This window comes from Manduca sexta, chromosome 20, assembly GCF_014839805.1.
Source record: "Manduca sexta isolate Smith_Timp_Sample1 chromosome 20, JHU_Msex_v1.0, whole genome shotgun sequence".
Classification (NCBI taxonomy): Eukaryota; Metazoa; Arthropoda; class Insecta; order Lepidoptera; family Sphingidae; genus Manduca; species Manduca sexta.
In genome coordinates, this window is record NC_051134.1 from 8,016,762 (window position 1) to 8,033,364 (window position 16,603).

A 16,603-nucleotide genomic window follows, 5' to 3' on the forward strand; every position below is an offset into this window, starting at 1 on the left:
ATCATTAACGCAATTTTGACTACTGCGACATCTATACTCTATCTATACTATTATATAAGGCTGAAGAGTTTGTTTGTTTGTTTGAACGCGCTAATCTCAGGAACTACCAGTCCTAACTGAAAAATTCTTTTTGCGTTGGATAGCCCTTTGTCCGTGGAGTGCTATAGGCTATATATCATCACGCTATACCCAATAGGAGCGGAGCAGTAATGGCTAATCTCAGGAACTACTGGTCCAAACTGAAAAAATCTTTTTGCGTTGGATAGCCCTTTGTTTGTGGAGTGCTCTAAGTTATATATCATCACGCTATGACCAATAGGAGCGGAGCAGTAATGGCTAATCTCAGGAACTACCAGTTTGAACTGAAAAATTAGTTTTGTGTTGGATAGCCCTTTATTTGTGGGGTGCTATAGGCTGTATATCATCACGCTATGACCAATAAGAGCGGAGCAGTAATGAAACATGTTGCAAATACGGGGACAATTTATTAGTTTTGAGAGCTTCTGTTGCGTGCGCTGCGTAAACTAAACGGTTACAGTTATGCAACAATGATGTATGACGGGATTGTTCCTCTTAAAAAGTTCTAAAAAAAATATTATAAAACAAAGTACCCCGCTGCATCCGTCTGCCTGAACGACTTAAACTCAAAAACTACCCAACGTATTAAGATGAAATTTGGTATGGAGACAGTTTGTAACCCTGGGAAGAACATAGGCTCCCGGGAAACTACTACTTTTATAATAGAAAACTTTAGCCTGAAAAACTTTATAACGCGGGCGGAGCCGCGAGCAAAAGCTAGTTTTAACATATTATTTTGCTAGAGTATTTACTTAGGCTCAAGTAGGTATACAGGGCGAGCGTATTATAACAAAGATATGTAAATGACGCGATCACAACCCGAACACTGTTGGACGTGGAGTTTGGCGGCGGTATAGAGGTACACGAGCTATGCAAACCGTGACTGCCGGCCAACGGGCTTCAGAATAATATTCATTCTTGAACTGCTCTGAACTATATTTACGCCACAGTCCACACTCCTTCCACAGCACTCGGCATGAAATATAATCAACTTGAATATGGGATTTGCTAACTTGCGGTTGAACATAATAAGATTTAACATCTCATGTCTTAGGAAGGCGAGCGTAGTGGAACTCCAAACAATACTTTGTAATTCAAGGTGTTGGATAGTGTTTTTAATGTTTATGGGTGGTCGTATCGCTTACCATCAGGCGAACGGCAAGCTCAAAGCAATAAAAAAAGCTTGTCCGCGGTTCACATAACACTCGATTGATCATAAAAACAAAGTTAATTAAATGCATGATACTTTAAATAATGCGTTACGTTGACCCCATATTTTAGTGGAAAAAAGAGGAATAAAATGTAAGTGATAAAAACAATTCAAACATAAATACACATTAAACAGCCAAAATATTTCTTTTTCTGTCAGGAAACTGCCCAGAAGTGCTAATTCCTGTTGCGTTTCGTGTAGGATTGAGTGAGATGCCGGGAGTCCTAAACTGCCTCGTTTTCTTTCTAATTCCCAGTTCTTTACTTGTATCCGGTTAGGAAACCATTATAATACTAATTTTATGAATATTTTTGTTCAATTGAGTCTAAAATAACAATTGACCCACAGGCTAGTTTATATGTAGTAGCTAGTATATCTATCCTTGTCTATGCCATTAAAAACGGGTTCAAAAAAGTCCAGCTTTACTTTTACTCGCTCAAATATTTAAGACGTTTATTACTAGTATTCTCCGTCAACAACTTTATATTTAAGGAGGGTCTTTCATCTTGTACAAAACTTATTTTTTGAGGCTGCGTGGCGTGGGCTCCGTTATAAAGCAATTTGCATATTTAAATTATTCTCGGAAATAAGCACGAGGCCCGTTCAGATCAACAAGCGCGAGCAAACTGTACGTGAACAATAAAAAGATAAAGAGATCAGTTGAAACGCGCCGAGTTGCAAACTGAGTTAAACTCGGTGCTGCTCTCCGGCGCGTCGCGACGTCCCGCGCAGCCTAAAGTGAAACATAAACACAGATAAAGTGATTAAGCGGCGGGTAATTAAATCGCCGACGACCACCTCCGTCGGCGGCGGCTGTGCCGGCGAAGTCGGCCACAGTGTTGGCGAAGTGGCAGCGCATAAGGAAGCAGAGTTTGTGATATGCGAAACTAATATTCCAAGTGAGCACGTCGATATTGCCAGTTCCAATCGGTAATTTGATTTTATGCTTGACGCGGCGTGTGTGCACCCCCCCCCCCTCCCCGCTTCCTCCCCCACCGCGCTCCCCGCCCGGCTCATGTCATCCCGCGCTACGTCTCCGTACATTAATATTCAGCCGGTGGTATTATCGTACCCACTCGAGGCGTATTTGCGAGACGAACTATCTACACCACTGTATTGAACCTCCACGATTACAGACGCTTCAATTTCATATCTTTTACAGAACATACACCCTTGCATAACAATAAATAAAAATCTGAAGGAACTTTTATGTGTACCTACAATATTCAAGCAAACGATGTTTAAAAACTGTGCAAGATATATGAAGAAGGATAAATTTATGAAAGAAATTTTAACACAGTAATTTCTTGAACATTGTAAGCATAGTTGATATTATTTTCGATACCCTAACATACGAGTACTATTCAGATAGTAATCGCGGAGATCAATTATCCGCTTTACGTACGAACCAGTGCGGTTTGATAATTACAAATTATTTATAGCATGACATGTGTCGCATCTATAAAATATATTAAGTGACTTACCGTGCAATGACATTTATCTGGGACCTGGGGCCTTATTCTCTATCCCGCACGTTATTTTGACAGTGTGTAACAAGCACGTAACACAACGCGTCATGTTTAGGAGTATAGAAATTTGACTTACAGAATACCATTCCACGCACATTTCTCGGAGATAACATGACACGGCCGCGTTACGCGTTTACACAATCATACAGAATAAGGGCCCTGGCAATAACATATTTTACAAACACGTTATTTTATATCACTGAATTTTTTACCTATAAGAAGCAGTATACTTGTCCTGGGCCCTTATTCTGTATGGTAGTGTAAACGCGTAATGCGGCCGTGTCATGTTATCTTCGAGAAATGTGCGTGGAATGGTATTCTGTAAGCCAAATTTCTATAGTCCTAAACATGATGCGTTGTGTCACGTGCTTGTTACACACTGTTTAAATAACGTGCGGGATAGAGAATAAGGCCCCAGGTGATACTAAACCGATGGACGCGACCGTTAATAATTTATTCTCTTTTTTCGTCAGCATTATTATAGCCGGGTGCTACTTTTATTAGCTGTAAAAAATCCCCTGAAAAAAGTTTATTGAAGCGATCCATGAAATGTGGAACGCACCACAACGTTATTAGCCGAGTTCGGCCGAAGCGCCGGGCTCTACATTTTGCAACACGTTCTAGTAAGACTGTACTAGAGGATGTAATCAATACAAAGCTATGCTCTCGAAGCGTGGAGTATCCAAGACGTTATAAGTAGCCGTGCACGTACAGACGGGATAGGCACATAAATAGAGGGCCGGTGTCGGCGCGCCAGTGGAGAGTGCTCCAGCGCTCCAGCCCTCTCCAATGGAGGCTCTCGACACCGCGGGCGGCCGGCGCAGGCCCTCCTTCAAATATCAAGTTATTTCGACTCCATCAGATAATTGTTTTGTCTGCTCAAGCCGCTTAAATCAAGCGCTCCCTATGGACACAAAACGAGGCCGTGATCAAATCAATTTCATTTATTCGTTAATTGTTTTATGAACGAGTGCTCCTGAAATTCTGTAGGAATTACGTGATGCTCTAACAAATTGATTTGCGGCAAGTTTTAGCGTAATGCCCAACTAATAATTAACTGACGCTGTTTGTGGTTGAGGAACAATATTGAAATAACTGGTAAGCTAGTTGACAAATCAATTATAATTTTAAAAGATCGAAGTTCTTACAATTTTTTAAGAAATATTAAAACTGATGTTTTTTTATGACAACACAATTTGTTTATTTCCTTCTAAATTGTTATCTCATATAAATTGGAATTCTTGCTGGATGTTAATGTAATTCTTACCTGTAAGATCTGTAATTAGGTATGTGATTGGGAAGTTTCTTATATAAATACTAAATGAAACCGCATAAAGCAACTGGTATCAACAAAATAAATTGAGTGAACAATGCATCTACGTTCTTTTTTTAGGCTACAGTTTACGATCTTTGACTTTCTGCGACCAATATGCTATTCCTTGGTTGAGAATAGTATTTTGTTTTTCGCTTTGAAAACCCGTGAAAGGTGCTTGAAATTAGAATTGTGTGGCTCACAGCAATCAGTTCCGAGTGTATCACATAATAATATACTAGATATGAGACGTCTTCCGTGGCGTTGTTGTATTGCGTGCGTGGGATTACTAGCGCTGTGAGGTCCCCGATTCGAATCCCGGTTCGGACAAAGTGATATTAGGTTTTTTTCTCCAGTATTAGCCCAGACTCTGGAATTTGCGCCCGACATGTCGATACGCTCATCCCCTGTCACATCATCGCCTTGTGTCTTTCGTACAAGGCGGAAAGTGTGCTCTGGTTGTAACTCTGCTACACCTTCGGGGCTAGAGGCGTGATGCATGTTGTTATGCGACGGGGTCTCTACAAGGAATGTATGTACGCCATCCTCCTAAAATAGAAACGGAAACATCTATACGTATAAACCGAGTAAATTGTGAAGATTCTGAAAATTATCTGTAAAATATCGTCGAGTCTGATAAATTTAATGCAGACACTATGTACACACGTCTATGCGAACAGAAAATTGTTGCTAAAGCGCTCGTGTTTACATCGTTACGGTCTCAAAGGATAAATGTTGTCAAACAGAGCGAACAAACAGCCCGGCCGAGCCCCGAGCCCTACGCTCCGAGCTCCGAGCCGCCGAGCCGTGCCCGCTCATAAAACGATTCTTATGAAGCACGTGCTAAACGACTCCCGGGCCTAGCCCACCGGCCGCCACGCTCAATCAAACCACGCGACTCAATCGTTTAGTGGCGGCGCGCGTTGGCGCAATTGAAAAATCACGTGTCATCCTTTGAAAGATTTGAATGTGTGTTTTTTCCAGAACATGCTTGATTAGAGTCTGATATCGGTTTCCGCTTATCACATCAGGGGAAAGATATATACTCAGTGAAATATGGATGTATACAGCCTGCATCCTACCGGGAAGGAAGACCTGAGATTATCTGTACTATTACACAGTGAAACAAAGTTAATACAAGGAAGTTTGTGACCGCTGCAATAGAATGATGTAACATTAATTCCCGCTTAGCCAGATCTCTTTCAATATTTTTGTTAGAAATAAAACCTTCCTTCAACAGACTCTCAGAAGACGTTGTCTAATGCCACTATGATTGATTAATTTATTGTCACTATTCGTTGCGGCGGCGTGACTGCGCAGAAAATTCGGTTTAAGAGGGCACCTTCAGAAGGTATTTAAAAATCAAAAAGATCTTCCCAATGACAGCCATGTTCGAAAAAGCAATTAGTTAGGGCGTCCAATTAGGGTGGCAAACTAGAGGAGGAGTGGCAGAGCAATATTATGCTATGTCGCTGGTTTGTCAGACTGTGCTTCGCTTTGATTCTACGTTAAACGCATTTGGTATATTGTGATGACATGTTTGGCATAAATAAGCTATTCAGTAAATAAATTCCCAAATCCACTAAACTGACAAGAATGTTGAAATGAAACCGCAACAGAGTATTCGGGATATTATGAGCGCTCGGCGTGGCGACCGCGATGCGGCGCGGTGCGGCGCGGAGGCGCGGCGCGGGACAAAGGGACCGCTCTAATGAACTATACACTACGCACTGATAAACTTATCTCTTATAACTTGTGAAGTAGAACTACGAATACTCAATAAAGGGTTCGGGTATACTTACAGAGGGATTTACACATAAGAAATATTAATTAATTTCACAGTGAAATATGTGAAATTAAATTGCGATTATTCTCCGAAGGGTCAACTGGAAATGTATAGAGTATATATTACGCAAATATCAAAAATGTGTCTTGCGGTGCGAAAAACCCAAAAAAATCCAAGATAACATTTCACCCGTAAGCGTAGCACAAGGATAAATAAACGTAAAATGGTATGGAAAATCGTAAACGCTATAATTAGTACAATACTACGAAATCAATTTGTTATGGATATTTATTATTCAGTCGGTCAAAATACATGTTTCTCCTTGTATTCGCTGCATCGGTGGCATAACAAATACCGCGCGTGCAAGCGGTATCTACTCCAGTAGGCTTATAAAACGTTATATAGCACTTGCGAAGGTTTAACACTGCGTCCTATATCGCTGTCTATGCCGTATATCAAAATACATACAATATTTATAAGTCACAACTTAGAAACATCTTACTAAATAATAATAAATTTATATCTTATTTATTCCTTACAAATAGTAAGAGAAATTAATTCATCTTCGGAAAGTAAATAATTTATATAAACAACTAAAAGAAATAATAATATCAATACACGGAGAAACCACTTGTTATTATTATATTTGTATTAAACTTGTCTTCTAGTATATGTATAGCGGAAAGTACACAAAGGTGTCACTTAGTGGTAAGTCAATCTCCCAGTACATCATTGAATATCATAATATTAAACTCGAAAATGAATGCCACAACCCTGCGGTATAACACGTTGAAAAAAGAATATCAATAACCCGATTATCATAACACTACGGAGACATTATTGGAACATATTGGCGCCCGTGTAGAGCCAAATGTCGGGAGTCGGGAGTCGGGCGGCACCTTCCCGACACGTCACAGGGTAATGAGGCGGGTGAAGCGCGCCGGGACTCGGCTCCAAAATCAATCTGTTATACACATACGTTACACAAACAATGGTGACTGGATTCATAAAACTATATCTGGTGGAATCCGAAATATTTTCCACTTACAATAGACGAGCAATAATGTTTTTGATCATTGAATGGCGACATGAGCAAGTCGCTGGACTTACGGCAAGCGCCTCGACATGACATAAACAATAGCAACAGTAACAACAATAAAGCACTGCGTGATACTCTGCACTTCTAACTACGAGGCAGTAGATGTACTAGAATCTAGTTATACTCGGTACGATGTACACCTTAAACTGGAACACGATGTTGCTTGGCGGTGGAAATGTAATACTAAATCAAAAAGAAGCAAAACTCTCGCTTCTCGGTGATCACCTTATAAATAAATTAAAATGAAATCTTGTTTTTAATTTAACCAGTACATTGTTAGTAAATACATCTATTCCGTTTGTGCACACTATTATAAAAAAAAATTAAGGTCATGTTAAACAAGTAGTCTCTAACCATGATTGTTAAAACTGATGATTGAGTTGGTTTAGTAAAACAAAAATACGTTCATCATGCAAAAAAACCTTTGTATTATATGGAAAGTATTCCACAGGAATCACGGGAATGAGATACTACAATGGGACCTCGAACCTTCAGCACTTACGTTGAGTACCAGATATCTATTAGGTTCCAATAACCATACTTTATTAGGTACTGGCTTCTTTATTACTTGAGGTCTTTCAGTCCGTTCTATACATCGACTTTTAAGGCCTTATTAATATTGTAAGTAGCGTAGTAAAAAATAATTAGATGAGCAAGACATTACTCATCCTTAACGCTCATAAATATGTTGGCAATCGCTCAGTTATACGTTCATAATCTAGCTATTTTACGAGTACATTACACCTTAACGTAACATTAAATCCGCAAGTAAACTTTCCAACTACATTATTCTAAAAGAATAGACACAAATTATGCATGGCCACATACTGTGTAGGGCGCAAAGTAAAAAAGCGACTTGAAAAAGGCACTCAAGAAAATTTAGAACATCATTAAACTGTATACGATGTCATAAAGATTAAATATACACGCAGATGCGTCTGTAAAGCCAGGGGCACCGCTCGCGCCGAATAAAACGCATACATCTGTTTAAAAAGAGAAAATGTCAAGGCCCGCGTCCCTCTCTACACGCGAGACACGCGATTTGCAACTAAATTGCTGTCCAAACGTTCCAGTCCGAAAGTAATCCACTTTAAAGTGTATGCACCTAGGTATGAGCGCGGCGCGGGCGACGGAGGGGCGCGGGAGCGGCGCGCGGGGCGGCCGGCGACGCCCCGTCTGCGCGCGAATGTGTCAAGGCCCCGCAGAAATACTCGGCCTCCACCCGCGTGAGGAACACCACCACCGGACTCCGTATCGTATCATCAACGATATATATGATATAGTACCTATTTTTTCAATTACCAATCCGCGATAACATTTCTATAGTAAGTATATTAATTACTCTTTTTCCATTTCATCCATTTATATTATATTATAATACATTACATTTTAGATGCCTCGGCGTATTTTAATAATTGTGGTCTTACTGAAACTTATTGTCCAATTAATTTTATATACATTATTATGTAGTAGTTTACATTAAATTATTAAATTTTTCAACTTTGCAGGATATTTGAGTTCCTCGTAATTCGTTCGTTTCGTTCGGAACAAAATAAAAATATAAATGAATATATGTAAAACAAATCATGTTAAATAACAAAGGATTTTATTTGATTTTGCAGAAAGTAATATTATACCATTTTATTGACGTCGCGATTGCATTTTATTTTCAGTTCATGGAATCAGACGGAACTGAATGAAAGCCTGTTATACGGCGAATATTAATTCAACAATGTCGCTTGTTATTATTATTTTGCTTTAACAATTCACTATACTTACTTCTTTTAAAAAATAAATAATATTGACTAAATATCTCTAACGTTAGACTACAGAAGGTAAACAATTAAATGATAGTAACAAAAAAACCATAATCTAAATTTAATTAGGGTTCCGAACCTTAAAAGGAATGCTTATAGGATTACTTTGTTGTCCGTTTGTCAGTCGAGACCCTTTTTCTCAGAACACGTAGAGATATCAACTTAAAATTTATATTACATACTCGGGTCTATGGTCTCTTTGAGCTGTAAAAACATCAAACTTATAAGCCAACGCAATCAAAATATCAGGCGCTTACTACAACCGAATGAACTGTTCTGTTCGCTATTGCTGTGCAATTTATAACAAAATTGAGCGCGATGCATTCACCTTTATTTTATGAAATAATGGGTATTATTTTATATTAAATGAATGTTTTACATTATATTAAATATCGGTAAATTAAACGGCCTGACGTATAATAGACTGAACAATTATCAAAGGATTACTGTAATCGCACGTATGTGTTTGATTAATTCGCGCTCATGACGAATATAAATCGGTTTCCATCCAACAGGTTAATTTGAGTAATACCTTTGTAATATGTGTATTATTTGCAGTTCAATGGGTCGCGTAACACGTTATTCACGTGGTGTCGAATAATGGACTACTTCTGCTCGATATCCATACATCCGCCAATGCTGCACAGCGAGGGAGGCGCAGGCAATGGATTTAAAACCGGATAAGGGAAAAAAAGAACCAGCAGCAAAAAAAGAGCGAGTGGCTTATTTATAATTAAGGGAGCAGGGGAATTGTTAGTTGTTATCGGCAACGAAAATTAAATTACACTTTTTGTAGTACTTGTAGCAAAAACATCCCTAGAAGAGTGTGACAGCGAACAACAAACCTGCGCGTATGTTTGTAACTCCGCGCGGTCGCACGACGGGTCCACCGAAATGCTACGGCTTTATTAATTATTTACTCCAAGAAGCCATTGTCTCTAGCACGCCACATTACAATGGCTAAGGAGCCGCATAAATATTAATCGCACAATATAAATTACTCCTCCGGTACACTTAGAACGGAAAAAGGTAACTTACACTTTATACATCCGCAGTAGACGTGTGTTTGTGTGTGTAAGAAAGTTGATTCTCCTTGTAGCTAAGTGCCTGCTTTACTAGATAATAAACGCGCTAAAAGCTTTGAATATTTTCATAGAAGGATTTTTTTATGGAATCCTAGTGCACTTCCTATTATTAATATACAAGGTCATTTTGACATCGCGTTACTAAATGAAACCACATACTCGTCTTCACCTTTGTTGACATTGTGCCGAAGACCATTCATTAATAACTAATATTTTTACGAAAAATCCTGGTTTTGAGTTTTCCGATTATTTTTTCATTTTGTAGTTTAATGTGAATATGGCGCGTTCTTGGGTGTATTTCTGACTGAAAGTATGATGTTGCCTTAGAGTAGTAATAGTGGCTTTTGACTTTTATTTACTTTAGTAATTTTAATTTTGGCATAAAATTAAAATTACTTTTTATTAACATTTTGTTCGAAACTTCCACTTTTTTATTTTACATCTACGCCTCGAGTAACCTATTGTAAAGTGTTATTTCCAAGTAGATAAGTACCTATATGGTTTCATTTAGTAACGCGATGTCAAAATTACCCTGTATAATATTTATTTATTTATTACATCTTAGGAGAACCAACAGATAATAGCTTAATAACTATAGATTAGCAATTGAAGTCTTAATAATAGGTTCCTACGACTAAGACTACGTATTGAATATATTGAAATGTGAGCAGTTACATCCCGCACTACAATAACATTTATAATTATGCAAAAAGAAAAAAATATATAATTTACCTATTGATAAATGTAATTAATCCTACAAGTTCGTGTAGGATGGTATGAGGTGAGTGGTTAAGTGTGTAACGTCATTCAGTAGATAAGGAAAGTCAAACTATGAACTGTGTATTGTTCTAGACTCTCGAACAATCTAACCGACCTAGCAAAGCGCTACTATCCAATTATACAATTAGGCACTTTACGTTGGTTTCTATAAAATATTTGTAACATTTTGTCGGGAGTGGCCCATTCATGTAATTTACCCGTGTTTATCATTATGAACTGATAACCCCCGCGGCGATCTTTGCACCGATAAAATGTTTGTATGAATTCTAAATATTTGTTTCTGGTGTAGACATTGTGGAACTAAAAGAATCTCAAATTAGCATCCGACGACGCAAGACTAGTATCTTAAATCCAACTAACCCATGTATCTAATGTATATATAGGTATGTCACCTAAGTGAACTAAAATAACAAATAATTAAAATTATATTTATTTACTGCCTCGGTGGCGTAGTTGTATTGCACGTCCGGTACAATAGCGCTCTGAGGTCCTGGGTTCGAATCCCGAGTCGGGCAAAGTGATATTTGGGTTTTTCTGCTCAGTATCAGCCCGGAGTCTGGAATTTGTGCCCGATATGGCGATAGGCTCGCCCCCTATCACATCATGGGACGGAATATACTTGGCGAAAAGTGGGTGCCCTAGTTGCGCCTCTGCATACCCCTTCGGGGATAAAATGCGTGATGTTATGTATGTATGTATATTTATTTATTTTAAATCGAATATAAATTACAGTGAAGGTACACCAAAACACTTATATATGATTGTTAAATTAATTAATATTATAATAAGAACAGCGAAGAACATTAAATTATTGTAGGTACAGTTGACTTACTACAGTTTGTACGGCTCATATACATGTACAATGTACACATTTTTACTAATTGTATAAACGTCATCAGTAAACATGTCGGCATCAAATCTGCTCGAGATCAAGTGATTGCCTAAGCGGTCCGGCTAGTGCTGGTGCGCGTTAAACGCCGTGCAAAGGGCATGTGAGAAGAAGATGCCGTCTGCGTCTTGTAACACTTACGTAATTCTCTAAGATGTTCAAATGTATACTATGTTCTCGCACAGATGGATTGTCTATCTTATGCGTCAGCAGATAAAAGTGCATAATCAGGTTTGGTTAACGCCCCATTCGCAAGGTATCATATTCAACCATTCCTGACACAAATATTGAGGGAGTCAAGTTTTAGGACGCTAACATTCCTGTATGGAGTGCAGGTTTGATAATTGATCCTATCGATTTTTCAGCTGCCTTACAAATATTTCATATGTGTTATTGAAATAAAATCTATAATTTTAAATATATGATTTACAAAACGTCTATGCTTGTACAATACTATCTATTACCATAAAAATATTGTTATTTCATATTAACTTGAAACCTCTTGTGTGTTTTGGCACAACACATAAGTTAGAAAACTACAACGTCAGGTTTATTGTTTGTCTCGTGTAAAAGCGCTTAGCTCTGTTACGCGAGTGGAGGCAATCTGCGAACGTATCGGCCGCGCCAGCCGAACTACCGCCCGCACAATACGACAGATGCGGCACTGAACTGCGACAGACATGACAAATGATACGATGGCACGAGAGTAAGGAAATTGTTACAGAGTGTGGCGAGCGTCATCGTAGGTGTAATAAGCGAAGGCCCGTGTTCCGTAGCGAGTTCCGTAGTTCAGAAATATTTTTCTTTTTAATTATTCAGAAAAAAGTATTTAAAAAAACTGCATCGAATATTTCTTAAATATTTGTCTGCACAAATGTTTAGATTACGGGGATTGCCACAGCGTAATAAAATTGCTAATTAAATTCAGATTAGATTTAATACAGAGTAGGTTACGGTTAGGCTACGATATTATTCTATCTTGCGCTACAGTGAATGAGCGTATAAATGACTTTGTCAAGTAAGTACACTACAAGTACGACAACTTAGACAGAATCAAGTTTTGCTCAAACGTTTAAGATTGCAAACCCCTTCAAATAATTGTACGACATAAGTATATTTTTGACCCTGAGGGGCGTAACCTTCCGTCCAGTCTTCATAATACGGACAACCCTGGACGATGAAAGCGGCAATAAATCAATGAACTGAGAACGCAGAGGCGCCGAAGGCAGGCGGCCAGGTGCGGCTCGGATGTATGGAAGTGGGACAGCTCGGCCGAATTTAAAGCGGCCAAGTCCTTGAAGCCGAGCCAAAGGCGCGCCGGCGCCACCTCCGCTAACGCGGCCGCGCGCTTCGCCCGTATTAATCATCTGCCTCTAAGCGACGCTTCCGCCCAGAGTCAATATCTCATTGAAAAAAGATTTAAGAACTACCTCACCTAGTAACTGACTTGCCACGCGACGCCGAACGTCGCAACTAATTGAAAAAGTCACTGGACACCTTCCTTCAATGGAAGAAAGCAAAATGTGACACAGCACAACAGCGCCCATTGTCCAGTGCTATTTAAACTTTTCCAAATAATATTAATGCAAAAAAATAATACGACAGGTTTTAAATAGCAGGAGCGCGGCATAGACATAACGCTACGTCTGTTGCGACGTGACGAAACTTTAGTTCTAAATTTTGGCCAGAACAACTTACAAATACATTCTAAAACACATCACTGATTCAGCAGGTTTATGAAAGTTATAGAAAATCATTTTAACATTAAATCGTATTGTGACAACAAATATAGACCATTAAATCGAACACTTGACGTATCGATGTATGTACGTACAATGAATATCATAGAACCATACAGAAAGAAACACAGAAATCCACATGATCTTATGGCCTTCAGTTTTTTTATATTTTAAAACAGTTAATTCACGTCTACCAACTTGTAAGCGAATAACAACAATCAAAAGCCGACTGTCGAATAATACAATTTCCTTGTGCATTTAGTATTCTATTCATACCAATCAGGAGCTAGCACCTGAAGCTTGGGGCATTAACTCCACCGCCTTCATATATGAATTAGTGTTTTGGTCGCAATATGAATATTACAAAATTCAAGTACGCAACCGGAACCCGCTAAACCCATAAGCAGATTTAAGACATAAATATAAATTAGGAGTTCGTAATTCCAGCAAAAACGAAGGCTCGTCTAAGGGCGGTATTTTCGCTTCCCATAAAAATCTGAAGATTTAGCTAACAAGAATTCTTTAAGACTGTAATGGCAAAATATATTTAATACTAGCTTCCGCTCGCAGCTTCGCCCGCGTGGATTTCGGACTTCAAAAATGGAGCCGGTCGCGAACGTTCGAGAATGTTCGTTTTACGAAGCTACTCGCTAGGTGATTCGCTAGCCTCTAGGTGCCAAGCAAGCCGCCTGCCTGTGCGTTCGCGACCTTATATATATACAAAAATAATCCTTATAGCATGATTCAGTATTCACGCATGATGGCTTATTATTAGCGTATTTCATGTATAACTTTGGTGTTTCTATACCGATTTCTATGATTCTTTTTATGGAATATTTAATAATGTTAACTTTTTTAATTAGGGATGACTGAGAGTGTTATAAACGTAAGAGTAGACAAATATAATGAGAAAACTTCAAACTGCTAAGCTATCGGGAGTTACACGTGTTATTGTGAGTCAACCATAAAAGATAGACATATGCTGTCGTGGGATATTTTTTACATAATTTTAAGGAGAACATTTCCGTCATACATGATTTCTGTGTAGCTTTAACCATTAAGCTTGCACACGCGACGGAAGCTTAAAAAATGGAGTAACTTCTCCCGTTTTCCCAATATTTCCCTTCACTGCTCTGCTCCTATTAATTGTAGCGTGATGAAAAGTATACTATAACCAGCACAGGAGTATGACAAATAACTGTACCAAGTTTCGTTAAAATCCGTCGAGTAGTTTTTGTTTCTATAACGGTTATACAGACAGACAGACAGACAAAATTTTTACTAATTGCATTTTTGGCATCAGTATCGATCCCTAATCACCCCCTGATACTTATTTTGGAAATATATTTCATGTACAGAATTGACCTCTCTACAGATTTATTATAAGTATAGAAGATAGATAGGCAGATCTAAGAATAAATAATAGTTAGTATCGTAACTACCTATTATATTGTGCATAATAGTGCCAGATAAATATGTCTTGCAGTGGTATAATGCTGTTGGATATTAAAATATATTTTTGATGAAACGCATTTTAATGCGCCAATGCAACTGGGATCTATCTGGTTCGAATTAGACTCTCAGTCAACGATGGTGGTTTCATAACTATTCCCCTATAGATCATTAGAAGTATTATTATTTCGCACTCAATAATTTTTTTATTAAATGAGATGGCGTGGTATACGAACTACCTATATACTATATAGTTATCGGATACCGGAGCTTAGCGATGATCTTAATTCATGTTCACTGGCACTACATATTGCGTCAAAACATTAACAAAAGATTTTAAAACAACTACTGATATTTTACTTGCTCATAATTAGTATCACCGCAATGTCTATTTCTGCCGCCGAGCCATATTTGTTTTATGTAAACGCCATTGTAGCCAATTAGTCAAAAAACATTTCTCTTAAAGTCTTACATGTAAAGGATCCATATCTATACTATTATATAAAAAGCTGAAGGGATTGTTTAAACGCCCTAATCTCAGGAACTTTTGGTTCGAATTGAAAATTGATTTTAGTGTTGGATAGCCGACTTCTCGAGGGAAGCTATTGGCTATATTATATTACGCTATGACTAATAGAAGCGGAGCAGTAATAGGTCAACGGTCAGCGTCAACGGTTAAATTTCCGCAACAATCATGTATGACGGAATTGTTAAAAAACGGTACGATTCAAAAATTCAATAAAAAAATATTTTCAATAGTCCCCCGCTCCATCTGTCTACTTTTCTGAACGCGATAAACTACAAAACTTCCCAACGGATTTCGATGAAATTTGGTAAGAAGATAGTTTGAGACCCTGGGAAGGACACAGACTTCTTTCTATCCCGACATAATTGTATAGCAGGACATTTCTATCGAATAATTTGACAATACCCGATAATTTTTTCTTGATTACAAAATATGGTAAAATAATAATGCATGGAAATAAATTGTGAAACGATTCATTTTCTCGTAGAACTTTATACAGTACTTCCAAATTGTTTGGAAGACGTATTCGTCAGACAGCTGGATTGATGAGCTCGACGCCTGGCGAAGGTTACTCGCGGCTAATTGTTATTTGTCTGTTGCGAGTGTACGCATTTCAGGTACCAAATCAGACTGAATACTTAGGTAATTAATGATACATCATAATCACGGACTCCTCGGGATGATACTGAGCCTTGGACGAGGACTTCGATGTAAATGGTCGGTCTTGTTTCGAATTTGTATTTGTATGTATATTAAATATACTTTAAATTCTAAGCAAAACTAACTGGACTAGGATCGCCTTACGCCTAAATCGGCGATACAAGCAAAAATTAACACAATATTATTTGAAAAATGGTAATACGTACGTTAAGATACTATCGCAGATACAAATGCCGATAACCATCAAGTGTCACCAAAGAGTTCTCTACCGAGCAGCGGGCTGACGGCGGGATGTCAGATTAAGGCATTTTATCCGTTCGAATCCTTAACTTGATATAATTAAAACTGTGCGTAGTGTTAAAATAAAAGAGAGTGTTATAAAGGTTCCTTTGAAGCCAAACTCTCGTGCATACAGATATGTATGTGTGCATAAAACATGACTATTCTCGCTAGCGGGCCGGCGCTCACAAACATTGCACAGCGGGTTCGGGGAAATACTTGTGTGTGAAATTAACGTTTGTCCCGGTGCGGGCATCGATCTGCGGAGACTCCCCTCTACTACCCCTGCACGTCTCCCCTCGCCGCGCCGCCCCCCCTCGGGTCAGTTAAATAAAGATTCACACTCACAAATCATTTGGCTC